Raw genomic sequence first — 24,324 nt, 5'->3', positions numbered from 1 at the left:
GCAAATCAGTTTTTAGCCGTTATGGGACACCGCTTCCTGTCCTCATTCACACGTGGAGTCAGCATATGAGGTTGCGGAAGATTAATGGACTAATAACTTCACTGTGTGTACATTGCGGCAATTGCAGCCTTCCCACTCATCCCATTCACACACGAGTTGTGCAGAGGAAAAATCAATTCTCGACTCCCTTAATTAGCACAACTTAAACAATACAAAAGTGGTTTTGTGTCTTGGTCTGTGTTGCATGGGTGTGAGCGTAGACATAATTATGACGGCGGATTCTTCTGAGCTACAGGGCAGCAAAGCACTCGCTCATGTAATTACTCATGCTTGACGCAGTGCCCTCCCACGGTGAGTCCCAGCGATGGGGTTTCGGGTGTCAAGCATCCTGCTGCCTGTTTTCACTGCTCATGCTTACAGCAACAGAAAGGAACCATTTCATCACTGTCTTCTTTAGTCTCTCTCCTCCACATATGTGGAGCTACAGATACAGAAATTGACTGTTTTGCTCGTCAGCCCGACTTGCTTCCAAACCCCCCAAGGTGCAAAGGCTTCACTAGATAAAGACGGAAGGGAAGGTGAGCTTTCCACTGCGGCTAATTAAGCCTAATATAAGAATAGAGGTTTTTGAACTGCTGAGAGTTTTTGTTCTTGAGGGACCTATCTGAAAATTGTTCTAAAGTTTGAATAACAAAGTCTCAACACAAACATATGCCAGTTTAGAGTTGGGTTACCTCACTTTTCTTCTTCTTATAGTTCTCAAAAGTAGTTCCAATCTTCAACTGCATGTATACAGTACTTTTGGATTTCATAGGGTGTTATTGATGATAACAATTTAAAATATTGAAACTTTTCTACAAACTTGAGTACATCATCCACATATAGTAAACAGTACAGGTAGCATTACAAGGTACTGAGCATGGGCAATACCTAAAGAAATAAACAAAATTATATGATATATGAAAGATGATTCTGGACCAAAGTTACAAGTAATAAAAGCTATTACCGTAATACTCGAGACCGGTCTGGGTCTTGGACCACATTTTAAAGGTCTCAGTCTTGGACTGGCCAGACTTGGGATTTTCCATCAAGACCAGTGGAGACCAACACTGATCTGCTATTCTTTAACTTAATTAACATTATAATAAGTAGAAGCACTTGGAACGGTCTCTGATTAATTAATTAATGTCGTAATTTAATTTAAAACAGTTAGCGTTAGCTCACTGATTGTTCTTCCTCCATGGAAATCCTTATTTATAGTCAGAAAAACCTCTGAAATCTTACTTTAGGCCTCATTCACTAGACAAATAAACATCTTATTTTCAGATAAGTAGAACATTATTGACTTATGAGTGGCTTTTAAATACATACAAGGATTTATTCTTTGCAAGAATTTAGTTAAACAAATTTGGAAAAATTGGATATTTTTGAGTGTTGAAAGATTGTTTTTGTTCGTGAAAAGTGTTAATGAAGACGACTAAAACTAAAGAGACAATGCTCTTTAATGGTTCAACCTCCTCATGGTTTTTAAAATGAGGTTTTATGGTCTTGACTCGGTCTAGACTCCAAAAAAACCTTGGTCTTGCATTGACTCTGACAAGTCTTGCCACATGCACATTTATCAACAGCAAGCAAAACAATAGCATGTAGCTAGAAAGACTTAATCTAGGTTTAACGCTCTCTTTGTATTGTACCTTATGCTGCTGTTGGAGATGCCGGTGGAAGAGATTAGTCTCGGTCAAACCTTTAGTTTTTGGCATCCTGCTGCACATCAGACACAGATGGACTCAGTCACCGTCTGTTCCCTTTGCCATGTTGTCTGTGGTATAGAGATGCAGAAAGGGAAGAAATAGAGAAAGAGGTGACTTTTAAAACTTATGTTAGTGCAAAATAAAGCTTTATTGAATCTTATTCTAACTGGCAGTGGTTCTCAAAGTAAATCCAACTGAATCCAACTACCCCCATTTGTCCGACCGCAACATTTTATTCAGAATTCTGTGAAAAAACAAGTATAAAGCATAATGATGGAATGAATGAGTGATAACACATCTCATCTTATTTTGTAAATAAGTGGAAAGAAACGGTATTTAGTGTCTCCTCAATAGATTTATTTCCATAGTTTAAATCATTTCTGATGTGGGACCAAGACTGACCCTTGTGTTTTCAGTTCATGTTCTAATCAAGATCATTTCTATCATCATTCTGTGTGTTTTTCTCTTTCATTTGTGTGTTTTTCTGTGTCATTTTGTGTATTTTGTTGTTGTTTGTTTCATTATTCAGCATATTATTCTCTTATTTTGTGTGTTGTTGGTAATACTTAAATGATTCTCTCTCAGTGTGTGAGTTTTTGGTGTCGTTTAGTTGTTTTTTATGTCTTTTGTATGTTTCTCTGTTATTTTTGTGTATTTTGTAGTGATCTTGTGTATTTTTTACTCATTTATTGCATCTTTGTTGTTGTTTTGTGTGTTCCTGGTAATAGTAGATCATTTTCTCTATTAATGCATGTGTTTTTGGTGTCATTTTGTATACTTTGTTGTTTGTCTGTTTTTTTTTTTATTATTCAGTATATTTTTGTGTGTTTTTTTTTGTTGTTTTGTGAGTTGCTGGTAATATTTACTATGATTTTCATTTTTAACTAAAAATAAACATTATAAAACCCAATGATTAGAATACATTTATTCCTATATCACTCCCATTGTGGAAGACTTCTAAACCTTATAGATCTAGGGAGTAATTACATGTTTTTCCAATACTGTACATAGCTAGAATACATCACATAAAATTGTCTAATTGTGATTTTTTGAAATATCTAATTACTCAAGGGAACCTGTAAACAGAGTGTGGTATTCTTTTTCACATTTTATCATATTCATAAGAGTCTCAACTCTTTACACAGTAGAACATCTTGACTCTCGACTCTTTAAGCAATTGCCACCACCTGGATTTTTACAAATGCAGCTTCACATTTAAAGGCCTGAGTTCATTCATTATTGTGAGTTTCCAAAGCAGATTTTTGCCATATTAAACACAACCATTTTATTCTTTTCATGTAGTTCAAACCAAGGGCAGCATCAGAGTGTGGTCTGTTTTTCAGATCTATTCAACTCCAACATTAAAACAGCTACTGCAACTATCCAAGTTCATGACCTAGGTTTAGATAATGTTTTTTTTTTTTTTTTTTTTTTAAATAAATCCTGATAATAGAAACACCTGAACCAGGGTTTTTCGTCAATTTTTGAATATCTGAACTGCATTGAAATGGTTAATATCTGACTATACTCATGATATTGCCTGACACCCTTTTGTTATGATCATATTAGCGGATACTCTGGAGACTTTAACTCCACTTCCATTCACTTCTGTGCAAATCTTGCTTTTTCATTAACCAGGAATATAACTCGGTTTTATTTGCTGGGTCGAGAGAAGGTTGCGCTTGCTTTAACACTGCTCAGACTGGACTTCTGCTCTATATTCAGCCTCTAAGCTGGATAAATATCAAAACGACTATGCTTACACAAAGAGATGCTTCCAGGCAGGCTTTTAACATCAGCCCTGCCGCCCTTTACCCGAGGCAAAACCTCTTAACCTTGATCCTCACTTATATCATATTCATTATTTTTGCTCAATTTTAAATTGAATTTAGTAGAGTCTCATTATATTTTTGAGTAGTTGTAGTTCCAGGTAAAAAGCAAGTGCATAAAACGTCCAAGACTAAAACATTGAAAAATAATTACATTGTGTTAATGAGGAAGTTGCACTAGAGTTAGCCAAATTAGCCAAACTGTGTGAAGTAGCTAACATCTGAGTAGCATGCAGTCATGTTATAAACGTGGGAACGCTGAACAGTGAGGAATAACTTTGTTTATTTTAATGGTTCTTTTGAGGGCAATGCCTTATAACCGACGGGTCGCTAGTTCGAATCCATATGGATGGCCATCACTGTGGGACCTTGAGCAAGTCCCTTAAACCTAACTGCTTCAGTTACTCTCTTATACAAAATAAAAATTACTCAAAATGTAATTATCTGCCAACATCAACAAATATAACTCAAACAAATCCAGTCATTTTGTAGATTTATCTCTTTGCGTTTGTTGTCATTTACTATGTTTTTAGAGTCATTTTGTGTATTTTTGTTGTCATTTTGTATTTTTTGAGTCACTTTTTTGTATATTTGTTGTTCTTTGTGTATTTTAAAAAAATAATAATAATTTTTGGGTAATTGTTTGTGTATACCTGTGTTTTTGTTGTCGTTTTGAAAGTTTTATTTTTCTCACGAGTTTTTTGTTGTCATTTTCTGTGCTTTCACAGTCATTTTGTATATTTTTGTTGTCATCTTGTATTTTTGGAGAACTGTTTGTGTATATTTGTGGATTTGTTTGTGTTTTTGTTGTCGTTTTGAATTTCTGTCGATTTAAAAATGTTCTGCCATTTTGCAGTATTTTTTATTGTTATCATTTTCTGTGTTTTCAGAGTTCTTCAGTGTGTTTTTCTGTATTTTTTTCATTTATTTTTTTTAATGATATTTTGTGTATCTTATCTGTGCAAGATGTGCATTTTGAAAAATGTGCATTTCGAAAAAGCAACAACAGTAGCGACAACAAATGTGCAGAAATTCCCAGATACTGTGCAAAGATGTGCATGGGCTAAACAATAATAGACTGAGGGCCACATGTGGCCCCTGGACTGTCAGGTGCAATGCGATGAGCCAATACTTTAGTAAAGCGGTTGAAAAACATGTTTTCCAGTTTTTTCCTTCATGTTTTATTATCAGAGCTCTTTCGGCCTACGTTAGTCAGTCATTTTGGTCATTCTTTCCCAACATCTGTGTATGTACTGGCCGTGGTTTCAGCAGTCATAGTGTTTCTACCGCTCCTTTGTTCTGGGGAGAAACTGGTCGCCAAGGTGATGTTATTGATGTGTCTGACATTTGTGGTTACACCTACTTCACATATCAGCTTCCTGTCTGCTGATATGACTCCTGCCAGTCCATATCTGTGCTACAGTAAAAATACAACACGTCTTATTTACACACGTGTTCTGAAGCGTAGCTGCAGAGTGAGAGGCTCGATGTCATTAATTAGGAACGCCACGCTGATAAAACACTATCCACGGAGGAAAGACGACGATACTCCCAACCTGCAGAGCGTGTCCTCCCACAAAGCTGCTGATTAATGATGTCACACATATCAGGGGGGTCCTTATCGGACATGGATGCTCCTGCCAAACAAATCAAGGGTTTGGGGCTCACTGCTTTAACTGATGAAGAGGGAGGAGGATGAATGCTAATGAGCTCCAGCATTAAACATGAGCTGAGCATTAACTTCATGTTGAAGCTTTGAAGCGCTGGGTGATACGGCACTGCTAGTCCCAGGGGTCAAAACTTTATTAACAGCTTACACAGAGACGAGGACGAGCAACAGTAAACTTTTCATACTAAACTAGTTCATGTTAAAAGTACAGTATATATAGTACAATAGCCTCCCTCATATCAGTGCAGAATAATCCTCTGCATTTCGTCTACCCTTTGTTCTTTGGTTCTTCTGTTTTAAAACCAAATCAAAATAACAAATAAACAGTGTGGCTATTTTGTTTTACTGATTCAAAACCAAAACAGAAATACAGAAAAAACAAAAACCAGGTAAGCAGCGTTTTGCTGTTTTTTTTTAAAAAAATTGTTGTTTTGTTTTTTTAAACTTGTTCTGTTACAGGGAAATTAGAGCCAGAACTGATTTAGATGTGAGCCGGTAATAGTAGCATATTTGTGCTAAAGCTTTGCCTTTAAATTGTATTTTGAGTTGAAACTTGATGCAAATTTAACCTCAACAGCAGCAAGAATGAAAATAATAAATGACAGCATCAATATAAAGGTTTAGTTTATTGTACAATTATTAATTGTTTATTCTTTCTTTCATCTTGTTAACGTTTTTATTCTTTTATTTGTGATTTTTTTTTCTGTGGCTGTAACAAAAGTAATTTCCCCCTGGGATTAATAAAGGAATTCCGATTAGTTGTTATTTATTTCTCATTTACTAAAAAATGACACGGGTATGTATTAAACTGTTAGTTTATAAGCGCTTAAAAATGTTTTTCTCTTAAATTATATAAACTTTTGTGTCACAGACACTCAACACTACTTCATGCAGGTACAAGGTGACGGCTGTCAATGAGTTAATACACTTTATTATACTGAGAGGAAAGAATAAATGATGTCAATGGGACACTGACAGCTTTTAAAAACCATTGTTAGCACAAAAAAATCAGACGCTAAATCATAAAAAACAGGTTTGTTAAGAAAATGTTCTTAGGCTTTTGTGTTTTACCTTTTTATTCCCTTTTATGTGTGTGTCATTGTTGTGTATTTGTGTTGCCCTTTTATGTTTTATTCTTTCATTTTGTGTTATCATTTGTATTTTTGTTGTTATTTTATACTTTTTTTTGTCATTTTGTGGGCTTTTGTTGTAATTTTATTTGATTTTCTTAATTATTTTGTGGGTTGTTGTTTTGTGTATTTCTCTGGAATGTTGTGTTTGTGTATTTTTGTTGACCTTTATGTAATTTTCTGTCATTTTGTGTATTTTAGGGTCAGGGTTTTTTTTTTTTTCGTGTAAATTTTGTGAATTTTTCTTTCTCTCTGTGGGATTTTGTGTGTTTTAGTTTCATGGTTTTATATTTTTGTTGCCCTTTTATGTATTTTTTCTGTCATTTCATGTGTTTTGATGTTATTGTTAAGTTTTTTTGTTGTAATTTTGTGAATTTTTTCTTAATTCTGTGGGATTTTGTTGTCATTTTACGTGATTTTTCCAGTCATTTTGTAGATTTGTGTTGTCGTTTTGTGGATTTTTCTGCAATGTGTTTTTTTGTGAATTTGTGTTGTCCTTTTATGTATTTTTCTGTCTTTCAATGTATAATAAGGTCAGGGTTTTTTTTTTGTGGTAATTTTGTGAATTTTTCTTTCGTTCTGTGGGTTTTTGTTGTCATTTTATGTGATTTTTCCAGTCATTTTGTGTATTTGTGTTGTCGTTTTGTGGATTTTTCTGTCATTTTGTGTTATTGTCATGGTTTTGTATTTCTGTTGTAATTTTGTACAGTTTTTCTGTCATTCTATGGCCATTTGTTGTCTTTTTATGTGATTTTATTAATCATTTTGTGGATTTTTGTTGCTCTTTTATGTTTTTTTCTGTCATTTTACATTTTAGGGTCAGGGTTTTGTTTTTTGTTGTAATTTTGTGAATTTTTATTTCATTCTGTGGGATTTTGTGTGTTTTAGTGCCATGGTTTTATCTTTTTGTTGCCGTTTTATGTAATTTTCTGTCATTCCGTGTGTTTTTGGTGTCATTGTTTTGTATTTTAGTTGCTCCGGCTCATGTCTGTTCTGCACTTATTGTGAAAAACTTTAAATAAAAACACTAAGCAGGCATTTTCAGTGAGAAAACAGGTTTCATTCACATTTACTAGTTTTGATATTTCTCCGTTTAATACGAATTGACTATTTTTGCATTGGCTAATGTGAAGCTTTGAATTAATGATCTTTATCAGATTCGATGGAAGCTCTGAGATCAATGAAACGATCTCTGTGTCGAATCAAAGTCTAATCTTTGTCAAAAGTTACGAGTTATCGCCCAGTGACGAGAGATCAACACTGATGTGCTTCGCTTTTAACTTTATCATCGACGTGCATCGCATATTTTTGCAACGAGACTCGGTGAGACCTTGCATTGAGCGTTTATATATACTGTATATATATCTATCTATATATATATATATATATATATATATATATATATATATATATATATCAGGCCTATCTGTCCCCAGCAGTGTGGAATGGAAGGAAAAGAACCGCTTAGAGAGATTGGATCTGGTCTTTTTGATGATCTGCCACTACAAAGACGCTATCTCTCTCTCTTCTGTCCTTTGATTGCTATCTCTGATGGAACAGAAATAGAATATTGTACAAGATATAAGACACTTGTGATTTATCAAGCTGTAGAGGCCTCGCAAATGGAGCGGCGTGAAAACAAGCACTTAAAGCGCATCAAATATCGACGTTTAATTAGAAGGAATGGAGTGGAAATAAAGCTCTTAAACATGTGCTACATTCGCACGTTTTTGAGGTGTCGTGTATGGATTGTTATGGAATTTGAGTCCCTAGTTGATCAGATATTGGCAACTTACATCATTACAACAAAAATGGGTCACATTATCATCTGAGCATAAATACACAAAAGAAAGAATGGTTTTTGTAGTCGTTTCATGTTTTTTCCCTTGCATTTTTGTATATTATTGTTCTCTTTTGTGTGTTTTTTAAGTATTTTGTATTAATCATATATTTTGTGCATTTTTCATCATCACGTTTCAGTATGCTTTTGTAATATACATTTTTGTGTATTTATCTGTCATTTTGCAAATTTTTAATCAAGTTTTGTGGGGTTTTTGTTGTTATTTTTTGTGCCTTTGGAGTAAATATTATTATTTTTTGCGTCAATTTGAGTATTTCTATCCGTTTGGTCAATTTATATTATCAATTTTTCTGTCATATATATGTGTTTCACATTTTATTCTGTGTAAATTAGATCAAGGGCTGATCGAGAGATTCAGGTTTTTTTTAAAGTAATTATTGTTGTCATTTTAGGAGCTTTTTGTGTATTTTTAATTATCCCGTTGTGTTTGTGTGTGTGTGTGTGTGTGTGTGTGTGTGTGTGTGTGTTTTGGGGGTATTTCTTGTGCTTTTGGAGTAATTAAGTTTTGTTTAGTTTTTTTTTTTTTTTTGCATAATTTTGTGTATTTCTGTTGTTCTTTTCTACCCGTTTGGTCATTTTGTATCATCTTTCTGTCATTGTACGTGTTTTAAAATGAATTCTGTGTAAATTAGATCGAGGGCCACATATGGGCCCCAGGCTGCCAGGTACCATGTCTGGTGTTAATTATATAACAATAAATCCTTTAAATCCATTGGAATACGTTCATTAGAAAGCAGTGAGTGATTTTACCGACGGAAATAGAAATAATCTCGGCACATACAGTAGGAAATGTATACATTTTTGTACAGAGATATTCAAATGTTCTTTCTCAGTCTTTTATTTCCTTGAGGCAAATGTTTAAATAACATAAAAGCCAGAACATTGATGTCATGTGACAAGCATTGGTTAGCATTATTTCTGCTGTTATGGCTAAACTAAAGCATGAGCGTGTGTAAAAATACACATTTATCATTGATACATAAACTCTGTTTATGTTGCTGTTCTGGACTCAGATCAGGACTTCTCATTTCATTATGGGATGAATTTACTTTGATTCTAAACCATAACCAGATCAAAGCTTTACATGTGAAGGCTGAAACCTTCTTGGTTTTCATAGCAACTAACGAGCCTTTGAAATGAACTGCTTTTCATGTTCAATGATCGCCAACAGTTGACGATAGAACTTACGGTAAATAATCTTTCATAAGATTAGTCAATGTGTCCCTTTTCATTCAATCTGGCAACTCAAAATTTGAAATATTGGTACAATTAGATTCTTTTACTCCAATTAGCTTGGTGCTAACTTCCTTTTTAGCATGCTAGCCACTGATTCTAAGTTTGTTTGAATTTTGATTCATATATATTTGTATTTTTCTGTAATTTTGTGTGTTTTTAATGTCATTTTATGTGTTTTTCTGTCATTTTAAACATTTTAGTCTCATTTTTGTTAAAATTTTGTTGCCCTTTTATGTATTAATCTGTCATTTTGTGTGGCCTAGTGGTTGTGTTTAATTTATTTATACATTTCTCTTTCTTCGTATTTTTTGTGTGTTTTTTGTTGCACTTACATGTATTTCTCTGCTATTTTGTGTGTTTTTAATTTCATTTTAGTATATTTTGTTGTCTTTTGTGTCATTTTCTGCGTGCTAGTGTCATGTTGTAATTTTGTAGTTTTTCATTTTATTGGTTGGGCTTTTGTTGACATTTTTTATAAATTTCCTAATCATTTTGGGGATTTGTGTTGTCGTTTTGTGCATTTCTCTGCAACGTTGTATTTTTTTGTGTATTTTTTGTTGCCGTTTTTATGTATTTTTCTGTCATTTTGTGTGTTTTAGTGTCATGGTTTTTTTGTTTTTTTTTTTGCAGTTTAATACATTTATTTGTCATCCTGTGTTTAAGTGTCATTGATTTGTATTTTAGTTGCTCTTTTATGTATTTTCCTGTTGTTTCATGTTGTCTTAGTGTCTTGATTTTGTATGATTTGTATAATTTTGTAAACTTTTCTCTCATTCTGTGGGCTTTTGTTGTCATTTTACGTGATTTTCCGAGTCATTTTGTGGATTTTTTGTGGTTTTATGTATTATTCTGTCATTTTCTGTGTTGTAGTGTCATTGTTTTGCATTTTTGTTGCCCTTTTATGTCATTTTGTGTGTCATGTTGTATTTTTGTTGGAATTTTGTACATTTTCCTCTCATTGGTTGGGTTTTTGTTGACATTTTGTACATTTTTCCTAATCATTTTGTGGATTTATGTTGTCGTTTTATGGATTTATCTGTAATGTGTGTTTTTTGTGGATTTTTGTTGCTGTTTAATGTATTTTTCTGTCATTGTTCTGTACTTCAGTTGCTCCTGGGCGCCCGGTTGCTCACGTCTGTTCTGCACTTAAAGCTTTTTCAATAAAACCCACTAAGCAGGTGTTTTCAGTTAGAAAACAGGGTTTATTTACAGACGACTTCCATCTCTGTTGTTAACTTTAAAGCCTCTGATATTCAGGTCCAGGAAAAATAAATACATTTTTAATGTTAATGATCATTTTAAAAGTATGATTTTTCATTTTCTAGTCTTTTCACTGTAAACGTTTTTTTTTTTTTCTTTGCTATTTTCCAGTTGTGTGCTCTACACTGATAGCGATTGCATTGTGACAAACAGCTGGAGGTCCAAGAAGTGTAATTGCATCTTTTCTCTCATCTGGTTCTCCATTAATTTCAGTTACTCCTTTCTGCCACTTGTGGTTCCCTCTCCTGTGCAGAGTATTTTATCCATCACTCTCATTCATTACGTGTGCCAAAGAAGTCCGCAAGACTCATTAGCGTCAGCCGCTGCGTTTCATAGTGCGTTTCCCCCAAAGGCATTACTAGCACCATTAGCCAAGGCAGCAATGTGATTTCAAACTGCCTCGACAGACCAATGCATTCCAAACCAAAGCGTGTGGCTTTCTTTAATTAGCATTTTTCTAACGTCGATACATTTTGCTCTGGCCTCTTATGACCAAAACCCTGCTGAATTTATCATTAACTACTTTTTCTCCACTTTTGGCCCATTGCTGGGTAAGAAAAGCACTGTTTCCTGAACCAAGGGTGACCGTTCAGTGACAGAAATGTCCCCCAGGTTCACTTTAATGGCTCACAATTTGTGCTTTAAATGATCAATTTGAATTCTAATCAGGAACACAAACTGCATTCATTTTTTACACAAACAGTGCCAGAGGAAAGAGCTTTGGTGCCTATAGGACACATTTAATTATATTTGTCTTTAGTTTTTTTGTTTGTTGATGGGTGCTTTTAATACGTACAGTATGATGCACTGCTATTTACCTAGTGTTGTAGTACTCAAGTACTACATTTTGAAGGTCTTGGTCTTGTCTCTGACTCAAGAGATTCGGGGATGGTGAACGTTTTAGGACATCCTCAGGTGTTCAGAGTGAGGTATCAGGTACCAACCTGTCATTGCCTGATCTTGTTAGCTCTGTGAAGCTAAGCAGGTCTGGGCCTGGTTAGTGGTTGGATGGAGACCACTGAGAATTCAAGGTGCCACAGTGTGGGACAGTCACTCCAGTGGTATCTGTCATTGTGTCCTTAGGCAAGGCACTTCACCCACATTGCCTAGTATGAATGTAGTGTTTGGTAGTTGGAGGGACCAATGGCGCACCTTGGCAGCCTCGCCTCTGTCAGTTTACCACAGGGCAGCTGTGGCTACAATAGTAGCTTACCACCACTAAGTGTGGAGTGAAAGAATAAAGCTTTAATTCTGTAAAGTGCTTTATCTATGATATCTATGATAAAGCGCAATATTAAATCCAATGCAATATTATTATTAGCAAATCTAACGGCCTCACGTATCAAAACAAGCGCCGTCAAATGCCACGGCCTCAGGCTTCAAAATAAAAGTCAAGATATGTCAATGTTTCATTCAACTATGTATTTAAGAACGGCTTTTCAACTTACTTCATCATGTGTACTTTCTCTCAAAATCGTCTGTTCCTTCAAAATAAAATGCCATGTCGTGTTTTAACACCCGAGGCTGTTGAGTTTGATGAGCTTTATTTTGAAGACGAGGCCATGCTTGGTTTGATAAGAGAGGCTTTTTCATCTGAATGAGGTTTTGCTGAGTCAGGAGTCCGTTTGGTCTGATGAATGGCCGAGGTTTTCCTGATACCTCACTATGAGACCTGAGGATGTCCTAAAATGTACAACGAACTCAGGATTCAAGACCAGTTGAGACCAGCACTGATTTTTAAACTTCATTAATATCATCAAAAGGGGTTGGACCTGTTCCTGATTAATTAATGCAGTAATTTAACGTAAAACTTTTACACAAGCCTCCACCTGACCATTACAGTTTTTTGCAAAATAAAAGTGATATTTGTAAAATTTCGACAAAGCATAATTTCACTTTGAACGCGGTTCCGTTGAAGGTGGTTTTAGTTACTCTCGTGAATTCTCATCCTTACTTTTTTTTCCTAAACAAGGTTTTCCACTTCCAATCTTAACCAATTACATTAAATTATTGGTATTTCACTTGCATTGCTAAATGTATTTACATGTACAGTATTTCACGTGTGTGTATAGTATTTATTTGTCCTGTCCTAACAAAGGCACAAATCAAATATATAGACCAGCAATCATCGCTCTTTTTAACCACACATTTTTAACAAAATCAAATTGTTGAAAGAATAAAAATTAATATACTTTTTTTTTTTTTTTTTTACCTTGTCTGCACATGCTGTCGAAGGTTAACACTACAAGAAGTATACTTTAATATACTTTAACTCAGGCATTTTCAAACAGTTTTAAACCACAACATTTTCAAGCAATGTAGATCTAAACTTCTATTCAAAATACTTTTAATTATTTTATCTTTATTTTACATGAACCTAATTCAGGTTTAACTACACAATTAACTTGAAATAAGCTTAATGAATATTAAAAGTAAACAACTACATCCAACCCAAAGAACATTCCTTGAATTGTCTATTAAACAATAAACAATTTGCCAAACTTTACAAATAAATGAAGAATAAATGAATTTAATTCAAAGTTTTGATGCTAAACAATGTTGAAGATCAAGTTTCCTGATTACTTTTGAATGAATTGTCCAAGCAACAGAAGTTTATGTGAAACACGTGGTTATTTGGAGGCTCTTACCATGAGATGTTCATCCAAACATGTAAAAAGTCTTTCACAATAAAGCTCAGTCCTCATTGAGGGTAAATAACTATTTCCACTGTAGCTGCTAAGCTAGCGCTGCCATTGTTCCCAGTTCACCCACAGTGACAGGTTAGAGTCATTAACACAATCAGGTGTGCACACTCACAAGTGGGAGGGGCTTCCACCTGGCCCCTCCCCCTGATTAACAGGAATGAGGGAGGAGCTTACAGGCAGTTCAGCAGAACAAAGATGGACGCTCAGAACCTCCTTAAAACACTATGCATTCCTTTGTTGTTTCACGTCTAATGTGGCAGTAATAACCTTTAAGTTTCCTCTTCTGTCCACACGTCACGTGACGTAACCATGTTCGTCACGTCTTGTGACGTGTAATTGCGGAGAAAGTGTTTCCATTGGGCTTTTGTGAAATATTTCAATATTGAAACGTCTGAAAAACATACTCATGAAAGCATAGAAACTTTTTAGCCATATTTGAGTTTTCTTTTTAAATCAGGTGTTTGGATCACCAGTTTTTATTACGCTATTTAGATTTTGCGTATTTCCAAGGGTAATGGAAACACAGCTATTGTCATGGTTTTATCAATAGATTTTCATGATCTTGGTTTCGATTCCCAATAGTCTTGGTCTCTGTGATGGTATTGGGCTGTGTTTGAAATCACAGATTTACATACTACACACTCAATGAGTATATACTGTCTACTATATACTATAAGTACGATTAGTATGGTGACCATTCCCACTGAAGTTTACTTCCAAGTTTACCAAGATGCATTTGGAACCTTCAACGACCAAAACCTGAATCACACTGAGGATAAATATCTTCTCCACCTTTGAAAGTTCTGAAAGAATTTTAAGCGAGAAAGTGAGCAACGTGCTCATTTGATCCTTAAAACTCACAGAAACCCTATTCATGCTGACATTTCAGATATTTTTGGAGACCCTCCATTGTGCTACTGAAAAAACTTCTGGTTAATTTCAAAACAAGTCATATTTACAAAAGTGTTAAAAAAAAACAAAAAAAAAAAAACAATGGAAGACAAGATGCTTTTATTTTGAAAAGGGGGAGTTTGATTTCTGGCTTGAAGCCGGTTCCAGGACGATTTTACATTACGCTCACAATGCATCATGGAGCAGTTGAGTATGACTAGTGTGCTGCACCGTGCAATTTCCAGATATAGTATACGTCTCAGTATTTTTTGCATATACTCAATCTTTTCATACTACCTAAAGTGAATGCATTACATACTAATTTTGACGTCAGACTTAGTATGAGTAGTATGTTACTATGGCATTTACAGCACAGTCATGAACTCGGACGGTTTGGCCTTGAGCAAAAACTAAACCGCCTGCTGAAAATATGATAGCACTTTAAAACTTCTTCTCGTGAAAAACTGAGGCTAAAAATTCTCGCTATCTGAAAAGATAGAAAAAGCAAGGCCAACAGCTTCAAAAATGGCCCAATATGGGTAAAGCGATAAAGTTTAAAGTGGGTGAGACAATCTTTTTTCCATGGCTAGCCACTAAGGTGGAATAGCTACGGTTCATCACAGGTCACCATGGCAACCCGCTTTGTGCTTCACTGCAGCACCGTCCATGAATATTAGAAATATACACGTTTAGCTAAACTAGGGACTGAGTGTTCATGTCAGGGTGCTGCTATCACTGCTGCACGATAAATAAAGAGACTATGAATAATGAATGAAAGGGAGGATGTTCAGTAATGACTGCTTTTGTTGCTGTAGCTCTAAAAAATATTGCTTTTTAAAATTATAATGGGGGAAAAAATGTTTTATCAGAAATGGGTTTTTGCAAAATTAAAAACCAAAATATCAAAGTAATAACAAGTAATAAACTGTATATACATATACAATAGTGTTTTTTTCCGAAGAACTTGAAGAAAAAGAAGCAGTATTAGAAGAAGAAGGAGGACTTGAAGAACTCAAAGAAGAAGAAGAAGAAGAACTCAAAGAAGAAGAACTCGAAAAAGAAGAACTCGAAGAACTCGAAGAACTCGAAGAACTCGAAGAACTCGAAGAACTCGAAGAAGAAGAAGAAGAAGAAGAAGAAGAAGAAGAAGAAGAAGAAGAAGAAGAAGAAGAAGAAGAAGAACTAATTTTATTTAAAAGCACCTTTCAGGCCATCCAAGGACAATTTACAATAAAAACCCAATAATAAAAACAGTGCAATACATTATGAAACAGAATAATACAATTATGGAATGATAAGAGACATTGAATAAAAGAAACATTGATTGTAGAATATCATCCCAATGATTAAGGCAGAGTTTGGGAATCACAATTATTCAAGCTTTTTTTTTTAATATATACTGTACATCACACATCCCTCATAAAAACACGTCTAACAAAATGATATCAACCTAAAGAACGGCAACAAATCCAGAATTTCAAAATAAAGAAAAAAAGAAAAACCCACCACATTCCATCATTCTTTCATTGTAAATGCAGAGGAAAAAAAACCTCATTTCTTTGGGCACCAACGAACCATAAACCTCAAACCCTGTAATGTATCTCCATTTGGTCATTTATTTTAAAACATGCATTATTTATGATTCATTGTTGCAATGCTATTGTTTTAATGACAACGTTTTTCATTGCCATCTCAACCTGCTACAAGAAAATATACAGAAGATTTTCCAACACATCTTTAGTGTAATCATTCACTAACCTTATTCGTTAAAAGTAAATTTTAATATCGATATTATATTATATTAATATGGTCATGTGACTCATACATCAGAAAGGATTCACGCATTGCATTTTGGGATTTGGAGTCCTGCAGAAGAATGTAAAGTCTGCGGAAAAGTGAAAAGGATTTTTTAAGTCTTTTACCTTCATTGTTATGGTGAATTATTGTGTTTTTTTTTGCACATAGTTTGTCTTTTCCATCTTTAGGCTGGTGATGGTCACAATTATGGATCAGTTTTAAAAATAGTTAGTTATGTGGTTAGGCGGTTTTAACTAATTTTTACTTGTGAACACTTAGAATTAACTCAATAAGTTATAGCCAACAAATTGTCTCAATTGTCTCAATGCTAAAGAGCTTTCGCTCAAAATTCCTTTTCATCACCATTTATAAAGATTTTACGACATCCGCAACCCCGCTTTCACGGTATTTTGTCACATTTCCTTTCAAAAACAAAGCCTGAAACCATTTACCCAGATGTGTCTCCCATTAAAGAAGTGTTTGACCTGAAAGGTGGAGCAGCGTTATGAGAGGATAATGTGAGGAGATTGAGCTATTGGCCGAGCGTGACACCGCCGTGGGCTGAGCTTGTTGATTACCAGCAGCCACGTACAGCGAGGCTGTCGCCATGGAAACTTTTCATAGCTCACTTCCCAGTGTGGCTCATTATGGAGCCACTGGTGCCGCTGGCGCTAGTCCAGGATCAGCTGGGCCCAGTTACAGCATTTTAAAGCTCACACTAGCCTGTTATTGGAGCTGATCTGTGCACAGACTTCAGAGATGTTGTTGTGTTTCTCTGCATGGGGTCACTTTTTTAGAGCCAACATATTTTGAACATTTAGCTAATTTTCCTCTCATTTAGCACATTTTTATTTTATTTTAGACATGAGAAATTCATGTAAAACAGCATGTTCTTTATCATTGTTAAAAATGTGTACACAAAAATATAAATCCAAATGTTAAATCTAAAATGCTTAATCTAAATCTAAATGTTAAATCTAAATCCAAATGTTGAATCTAAATCTAAATGTTGAATCTAAATCTAAATGTTGAATCTAAATCCAAATGTTAAATTGGTCACCAAGTGTAAAGCTAAATGTCGAATCTAAATCTAAATGTTAAATCTAAATGTTAAATTGGTCACCAAGTGTAAAGCTAAATGTTTTCGAAATTATGCAAAGTTGGCAGGTCAGCGCCTGTTGATCACGAGGTCCCGCCCACACTGCACACACCTCACCACTCACTGAGCTGCAGTCGGTAGTGTTGGCGGGGCCTCGTGATTGACGATTTAAGATTTAGATTTAAGATTTAAGATTTAAGATTTAAATTTACATTTAACATTTAGATTTACATTTTAAATTGAGATTTAACTGTTAACATTGAGATTTAACTGTTAACATTGAGATTTAACTGTTAACATTGAGATTTAACAATTAGATTTAACTTTTAACAATTAGATGTTACATTGAGATTCAAAATTTAGGTTTAACTTTTACATTTACATTTAGATTTATTTTTCATGTTTCCACATTTTTAACAATGATATAGAAAATGGTGTTTAACATTAATTTGTCTCAGATGAAAAAAAAAAAAAAATTGATTAATTGATTAGAGGAAAGTGAGCTAAATGTTCAAAATATGTCAGCTATGAAACAGTGACCCCATACAGTTTTTACATTTGGCACCCATCTCACAACGTGTAACTGTGAGCTTGCAGATGCTAATCAGGCCAGTGTGATGTCGTAGCCACACCAGTGTGTCACCAGCCAGCTGGATAAATATAATGAGCTGCAGCTTTGATTGGGAAATCCATGTGAAATGTGAAGAGATCAATAGAGGAATGACACGCTACACTGAGATCACAATGTTTTCCACTGAGAAATTAGACTGAGTGGGAAAAACCTGATGTGATGTTTAGTCACAAAATCAAATGCTATGAGATGCTTGATGTGCAACACAAAGCATTCCAGAACAAACCATTGAACACATGAAAGACTACAGGTTTAAATAGTAAAGCTTCAAAGCAGCAACGGTCGAGGCCAGGCAATGTGAGGCAAAATCAGGCAATTCTGAGCAACAAGCAGAAGATGAAAAAAGGTGGCATTTGTTAGAATTGGAGTCAAGTTACTCTGTAGTTGTTCAAACCTGAGAAGCATCAGAAGATACGTTTCCATTACCCTTGGAAATGCGCAAAATCTAAATAGCGCAATAAAAACTGGTAATGGAAACGCCTGAATTATGAAAAAACAGTCAAATATCACTAAAAAGGTTTGACACATTCATCAGGAGGTTTTACAGATGTTTCGATATTTAAATGTGTCGCAAAAGCGCAATGGTAACACTTTTTCCGCAAATACACATCACAGAACGTGACGTACTTGGTCACATGACCACTGCTCTCAGAGAAAACATGACGCAGTACGTGTAAACAGAACAGGAAACCGAGTCCTTTCTAAGCATTATATTTGAAAATTATTAGTACCACCTTAGACATGAAACAACAAAGGAATAAAGTGTTTTAAGGAGGTTCTAAGCGTCCGTCGTCCTGCAGCGATGTTTGGCGGGATGAGATTTCACTGGAGTTACGAGGCTACAAAACAACCTCCAATGGAAACGCGTTCAAAATGCAATTATACTTTGTCGACATTTAGAATTATGGCTTTTATTTTGACAAAAGTCTGTAACGGAAACCCAGCTATTGAGACAGAGTCAGAGGTTTTGCTTTGCTTGAATCAATCAATCAATCAATCAATCAATCGTGTGTGGGGGTCCCTGGTCTCTGACGCCTTTATTTAGGGGGTCGCAGGCTGAAAAGGTTGAGAACCACTGCTTTGAAGAAAGGTGGTGTAGTGCTGATGTAAATCGCGCCATGATGCCTGACGCACGTGCACCACCGTTGAGTGGAGTGATGGGAGAATCAGAGAGTGCTTACAGCGCTTTGAGACGGCGTCCTGGGACAGAAGTGCTGAGGGGTCTGTCACGCGGTATTCTCAAGCTGACTGCAAGAAGAGAAGAAAGTGGCTTCTGTGGCTGCTCTGCTGTTAGCGATGAGAAAGGATCGCCCCAAGGCACCAGGGAGGAGGAGGAGGAGGAGGAGGCAGGATCAGCACATCTGTATCCCAGACAACATTTTACATTGTCTTTATAGTCGGCCTGTGGAGATAAAGCTCCACTGTGTCTACAGAAAGTGACATAAATGAGTGCAGGAGCTGGATAGTGGAGCAGACATCAGGCTTGACCTGCTGTAAACAGACAGCTACAGGTAACCATGGAGAGGTGGGATCACATTTACTGTCCCATGCAACAGTGGTTCTCAACCTTTTCAGCCCATGACCCCCAAAATAAAGGTTCCAGAGAGCGGGGACCCCCACTGTAGCTGAAGGTGGTTAAACACAGACATGAACATTGAAGAACATCATGTGGAGACAGGACCATCTATAAGGGGGAATAAAGGGGAGAGATTTTTGGGGTCCATCCATAAAATCAGCAAAATGATGGTCCATTGTTCTATGAATCTGTGATAAACACATTTATTTATTTATCTGAATAATATCCACCGTTATCCAGGAAGTTTAGTATTATTTGCGCCATATTATATAGTCATCTTAAAGATGTAAATCCTTGTATTAATCAGAAATAAAATAGGTTAAACATGACCAAAAAATGGTGGAAAAGGTAGTGAAATGGGATTTTAAAAAGCACAGAAATTGGTTAAAAGTTGCAAATTAGAGTGGATAAAAATGGACTGAAAAGGTGGTAAAAAGGGTTTGAAGTGTCAATATTGGCTTAAAAGTGGCAGAAAAAAGTAGGAACAATTAGTTTAAACGAGAGACTGTAAAAAGATCGGACGAAACAAGCTCCCCCGGGAAGTGACGCTTCTATTTTTAGAGCTCCTCCTGTTGACTGGCTGCAGTATAGGTCATAAACCCCGCCTCCTCAATGATAACCGAAGAGATGTGGGTCAAACTGTAAAGTTAAAATACTCGTTACATATTTTTTTTCCAAAACTAAACTCTGCTGTGATCATTAGTTATTATCACCCTACATTGTGTTCAAGTGTTCATTTTTCTGTGAAGTTTGTTTTAAATAAGTTATTTGAGGTTGAAAAACAGGATTTTACATCATATATGACGATGATTGACAGCCACGGATCTTGCATAGTTTTCTTTGTGAACAGTAGTTACATCGTGAAGGAAAGCTAAGACGCCATTTAACTAGATATTTGAGTTGAAATATATGGTGTTTTTGTATTAACCTCTATGATCTGAACAAGACATTGGCAGAATTTCCAGTGGGAAAGATTGTTATGTTCTTAGCGTAGCTGGGCTTGCGTAAGTCTACTCTAAATGGGCGGGGCGTGTTAGCAGGGCTCCTCCCGCCGGACCCTACTGTGCAGACTGTGGCTCCAAATGACGTCAAATTTGCAAGATGGACGTGCCCCTAAGTGCCGTATTTTGTCTTGAAGAACGCTGAGTGGGAACAGCTACAGTGCACGCCCACTGGTTTAAACTGGCAAATAATGGGCATGATAAATCTTGAATGTGGTTAAATTGATAAAAAAAAAATAAAAAAAAAATGAAATATGGTGAGAAGAGTTTAAAGTGATAATAATGAATCAACATATGTGATATTAGGTGGACAAGTGGTGGAAGGGTTTATAAGTGCCCAAAATGTCTTAAAAGTGGAAAAAAAAATGTGCAGAAAATGCATTGAAATGTGATAGAAAAGTGTCAGAAATGGGAGTAATGTAGCAAAAATTCATTAAAAGGAGCAAAAAAATGGTGATAAAAAGTGAATAAAATAGGTTAAATTATGGCAAGTTTGGTGTAGTGGCAGAAAATAGGTAAAGATAAGCAAAAATGGGCTCAAATTGTTCAAAAAATAATTTTTGTTTCTTGAAGGCATCTGGCGACGCCCTCCCAGTGTCTTGCGACCCCAAATAATCAAATCTGTATTTTTTTTGTAGGATTTTTATGTAATGTTAACATTTTTTTTGAAAACATGTTGTCATTAGTTTGTCAATTTAATTATTTATATTTCTCCTACTCATTGATATTCATTTAATTGTCATTTTGGAATTTTTTTTTTTTTTTTTTAATTATTATTATAATTTTTTTTAGCTATTTAACATTTTCACGTCCTGCAGGAGAATAACCAATGTTATGTTTCTTCGTTCCTGCAGACAACAAAAAAATATAAACATCCTCATGCTTTGTGTTGGAGCCACACACCCAGACATGCTTATTTATTATGTTTACTTCCTAAACCTGTGAATGAATAAAAGAATTAATAGGCGAATGTGGCATTAGCGTCATTAAATCATTGCCTGATTACATTTTTCCTCCCTTTGTTAAATTTAAAATGAAAATGTGTTGTGCAACACAGAGCGCGATGCAAGAACGGCTGCTTTTGTAGTGACTAAAAATTCATTCCTGCCTGTGATTAACTTCCTTGTCATTCCCGGGGCGAGTTTAAAAAAAAAAAAAAAAAGTTCCAAATGGCTAGCATTCCCATAATCAACGAGGTGCTGAAATGCATCTATGCTCGTGATGAATTCCAATTAGTTCCAATTAGATCCCATGGTGCAGCACACTGCAGAGTGTTTTGCTGAGGTTGCCCCGTCTGTCTCTCAGGGAGCCTGCAGCTCCTTGCACAAGTAAACTGGTGCGCTCTCGCAAGCACATTCCCATTTTCTGCTTCAATGAACTGGTGGTCCCCAATAATCCTAACACCATCATTTAGTCAGGCAGGCTGTGGAGTGCTTTTATTCACCCACCCCCCCACCCTCTATTTTCTTCATCCCACACAGTTGGGCTTGGATTCCCTGAGTCTAGCAGAGGAGAAATAATGTGTATACTTTGCAGGTCTGTTTGGGAAAAGTGTGGAGAAGAATCGGTGTTTTAGCTTTTCCTATTATCCTTGGGGTCAATTTGACCCCATTTAATGTTCATAAATCCAAAAATAATAGTTGACTTTTCATGTTTCATGACTTTTCCTAATTTGATGAGTACAACTGATTAAGCATAACAATATCATGATGATATTTGTTCAGTGTGCCGAACACCTAGGGTCGTATTCTCCGGTCTGGACTTACGCGCCTATCTCCTGCGTGTATTCGGCACAGTTGGAATATAATTAAACGTAACACATTTTGTCCCATCTAGAGCTGGTATGATGAGAAACTGGTTGTTGGTGTGTTTGTGTTACACCCCGCCACATCTCTTTTGTAATATTATGAGTGTGTTTGGCTTCAATGTAACTAAGTCTAACTTCTAGTGCCATATTATGTGCTGCACTTATTCCAGGTTCAGAAGCGAGTAAGAGGAAAAGAACTCAAGTATGTGCGTAAAGCCAGATTTGCATTTCAGGGTCGCTCCACCCAGAGAGCGTAACTGACTTAAGTAGAATAGTCAAAAACAACGCTGCTTTTCTGACTTAGGTGCGTGGGAGAATACGGCCCATAGTGCATGCATTGGTTCTCCTCTGGGGTCAGTTTGACCCCAAGCCTCCTCATTGTGCTCTGTGTGTATTGCAATCTGCTCTCTCTCTCTCCCCCTAATATCCCTAGGGTCAGATTGACCCCAAGGGTAAAATGTGTTATTAGTTATATTTGAGGATAATAGGAGGGTTAAACAACCCATTTGTTGGAAACAAAATGCATATTCTGTTGAAGATTTTGTTACAAAGCTGTTCAAACAGAAGTCTGAGCGAACAGCTCCCCCCCCCCTACACACACACACAAACACACACACACGGACAGCAGGTTAGAACAAAATGGCTGCTGTGCTTTAAAGTTGAGAGGAAATGGGAAGCAGGGAATCGACAGAGAGAGGTGCAGTGTTGGAGGGAAAAGAAAAGAAAAGAGCGAGGCAGTGGAAAGCCTTGCTGTGTCAGGTGCTGCTAACTGGCTCCAATCTAAAGCCCTGAGATTAGAAAACCCTGCAAACTTTCTATCTATAGACACTGAAATTGGAAGGGGAGTAAAACACACAAAAAGAGATAAACAATAAATCTTTGCCAGATAACGTGAAAGGCAATAAAAACAGTCAAAACTGAAGCGTATTTGTCCTTTGCTGCGTTGGAAGCATTTGATTATTCAGGACGAGCTCTGCTTAAGCTTAGCCCTCTTAGTTCCACAAGCAGAAAAAAACACATCTGAGAGACTATTTTGTTTGCGGATGTGACATTGAAAGTGAACGCGACACGCCTGATGGGACAAATGTCTGTTTACAGGTCTGTGTAGAACAAAGGCTGTTCAGACACACGGTGATGGACGCAAATCCCGAAGATTCGTAACCACGGGCGGCGGCTTTCATTCTGAGCACGACCGACAAAGAACTTTGATCTCTCACATCCAGTCACCTGGCTCTCTCTCTCTCTGCTCGCCTGGATAAGTCTAGACAGATACACACACACTCACTGAATTGTACCTGTTTACACTGTCGGGTAGTAGAATTTCAAGTTGATGTAATAGGATCAGAGATGGAGCTGTACTCTCACATTATTCATTTTCTCTCCTTTTTTTAACTCATCTTTCCACTTACAGTTATTTTAACCCTCCTGTTATCCTCAAATATTACCAATAACCCATTTTACCCTTGGGGTCAATCTGACCCCAGGGATATTTGCATCCAGAATAATGATTTTCAAGAAATTGTTGACCAAGTTTTTGTGTCAGACACTTTGTTTTATTTGTTGAACACTTACAGTGAATAAGAGCTTGATAATGAAACATTTACCTGTTGTCTAGCGCCACCATCAGGCCAAACTTTTAAATTAGAATTAATTTATCTTAATTATGGACAAACTAAGTATGAACCCTATTGGTTGTGGTGATGATATGATCTTTCCTGCAGCGCCGCCATCACGTCAAACTTTCAGTTTTAGAGTTGGTATTTTGTAATTTAGGCACATTCATGACTCACAGAATGAACCATGTAATTTATTTATATCCTTTTTTTTTTTTTTTTAAATATATTTGGGATTATTCACTATAAAATTCTCTGTCTCAAATACATTCTCGTCTATGTCACTTTTACTGTGAAAGAGCTGTTCCAAAAACTAATTGATACTAAACCTTTTCCTAGAGGAGATTTTCAAAAGAGAGCGCGCATGCAGATTGCAATGTACACAGAGTAAAATGATGAAATATTTGGATAATGAGCAGATTGGGGTCAAATTGACCCCAAAGGAGAACCAATGTGTGCACATTGAAA

This window comes from Gouania willdenowi, chromosome 24 (genome assembly GCF_900634775.1).
Source record: "Gouania willdenowi chromosome 24, fGouWil2.1, whole genome shotgun sequence".
Taxonomy (NCBI): Eukaryota; Metazoa; Chordata; class Actinopteri; order Blenniiformes; family Gobiesocidae; genus Gouania; species Gouania willdenowi.
This window is presented reverse-complemented; position numbering follows the sequence as displayed.